Here is a 2,598-nt window from a genome sequence, read left to right as displayed (position 1 = left end):
TTTTCTCGACTTACGTAGACCAAAATTAATGTTTTAAAACAAAACAGTTTATAAGGTGATCCAATCAGACCTAAAAAGATTGGTGGCGACTCCCGTTTTCATTTTTCTTAAAGTCTATTCCCATTTTCCTAAAACTCGATTTAAAAAAATGGTTTCGACACATTTCTAGGAGAAACCGAAAATACACGATGCAGAGCCAAAAAAACATCTTGACGAGCATGTGGTTGGAAAAAACAACTTTATGGTTGGGACCCAGGTAGTATTAGATGAAAAGGACGCTAGAATCACCACTTCAGAACTTAATGTGAACGGAGCAACTCCGTTTACCGTACTCATTGAGGTAGCTCATTCTAATTTCGGCACTTTTAAAGTAATTAGTACTCGACTTAAACCTCATTTGAATAAAAGAATTGACAGTGAGAAAGAAGATTTTTGACTCCGTGAACCACTATGACCGTGCAAATATGAGGTAAGTCGAGCTAGACTCTAAATAAGCGCTTCTCGGAAGGCAACCCGAGCGTTAACATTCCCAATTTACTAATTTTATCTCATGATATTTTTAAAATTAATTAATTCATGAAAAAAATAAAAAATATAAAAAAAAATGGTTTTTTAAAACCCACACGGCCTGGACACACGGGCATGTCCTAGGCCATGTGGATCTTTTAACTTAGTTTTAAAAATAGAAGAAAATCGACAGTGAGTTACATGGCTTGTTCCGCTTTTCACTATTTTGGGTATTTCATCCAATATTCAAGGCAGTTTCAATTCTCTCCCTCTCTTATGATATTTTTGTTTCTACTATGATTATCTATTTTTGTACACTGAGGATAATATACATCTTAAGTGTGGGGAGGTTATTTATATGATTATTAGAAAATCCCTGAATTATGTCTTGTGCTCAAGTATTTTTCTCATTTTACTATTAGAATGAATTCTTATCGATTGTGTTTTTTATTGATATGTTTTAGATTAAATTCATAGGTAATTGTGCATTGATTATTTAAACTTTAAGACATGAGAGAATAAAGCATGATAAGTCTATTTTCAGAATAAAAAATTGCTAGGTTATTTCCCTAAATTGAGGTATTACCTTGAAGTTTGAGATTTGCAAGATTGATATAAAAAACCATAACTTTTGTGAGATTTTGAGCCTTTAGAGCATATACTTTTCTTGTTCACTTTATTATTGGTTACGAGTGTGTCAATACTGATTGGTTATTCTAGAACTTGCTTCGATTATACATGTCGAGACCACACATTTGATTTGATATACTGAGATGATAAAGGCACCTAGGTTTTAACCCACTTATCCTAAAAAGCCTACCTTCATAACTAACCCTTAGTGAACCCCTTTGAGCCTAATAAACCGTTTCTTGATCTACCCTCAATATAACCCATAACACATTTTTTTGAATTCATTGAGAAATGTTTCCTATTTTTGACTCCTTTTTTGTCTAGATTTGATTTGGTTAGTTGTCTAACTATGTTTTTTTGTTCAATTGGTAAATTATTTCTTATTTCTTGATCTCAAAAAAATAATAATAAAATAAAAATAATATTATTACATTTATACGTTTATTTTTATTATTAGTTAGATCCATGTCAATTGAGTTTGAACAGTTATATTCATATTTTGAGCAGAAGCTCGTGTTATTTTTTAATAATTTCGATTGATGTAATTATTCAGCATTAGTTTATTTTTCTGGTTAGGTAATTTATCAATTCAATCTTGATTCTAACCCTCTTTTTCAGCCTTTATCCACACCTTTAACCTAGGCCCTATTACAACCCTTTAAAGACCTTTTAATTTGTGTATCATCTCATTTATAGTGGTGGAGATTTGATTTTCATGCAAGCCTATGGTAATGACTTTTCATATTTGACTTTTGAGTGCTTATTTTTGAACCTTAAACACCTTGAGTGATTTGAGTGAATCTTTAGTGAGGATTTCAATTCTTGTTGGTTTTGAATTAAAGGTAATTATTTAGATAAGGGGAAATACCTATGTTTTAATGCTTTAAAAATGTGTGACTTGGATTTGTTCGAATCTTTAGTGCTCTTTTAGTTGAATTGTCAATGTATGATTATTTGTAAATTATGACAAAACATTATTGATGAAAATTATGAAATGAGAAAGTTTAATTTTTAATTGTGAGTTGAGGATTTTACTTGAGGACAAGCAAACGCTTAAGTGTGGGGATATTTGATAAGTCATAAAAGTAACATATTTTAATCTCATTCTTGATGCGTTTTTTGATGATTTATTATTTAATTTAGTGAACTTGATGGTCCTAATCTTTTAATTTCATGTTTTTGTACTAGGGAGAGCATAGGGGAGCAAAAGGAGCAGAAAACGGGCCAAAATCAGACAAAACGAGCTACTTTCAGGATCCACACGGCCTAGCCATTCCCACACAGGCTGAGCACACGTCCGTGTGAGCCACACGGGTTGGCCACATGCCCATGTGCCAGTCTATGTCGATATCCTCCCTGTTTCCTAAACACACGAAAAAAGTCAATTTTTAGGGTTTCTGAGCATTCTAAAGTCTATAAATACACATTAGAAGAGGACCTAAGAGAGCACGCAGAGAAGAA

The sequence above is a fragment of the Gossypium hirsutum genome, chromosome A10 (genome assembly GCF_007990345.1).
Source record: "Gossypium hirsutum isolate 1008001.06 chromosome A10, Gossypium_hirsutum_v2.1, whole genome shotgun sequence".
In the NCBI taxonomy this organism is placed as follows: domain Eukaryota; kingdom Viridiplantae; phylum Streptophyta; class Magnoliopsida; order Malvales; family Malvaceae; genus Gossypium; species Gossypium hirsutum.
The sequence above is the reverse complement of the archived record's forward strand: the minus strand, read 5'-3'. Positions refer to the sequence as shown.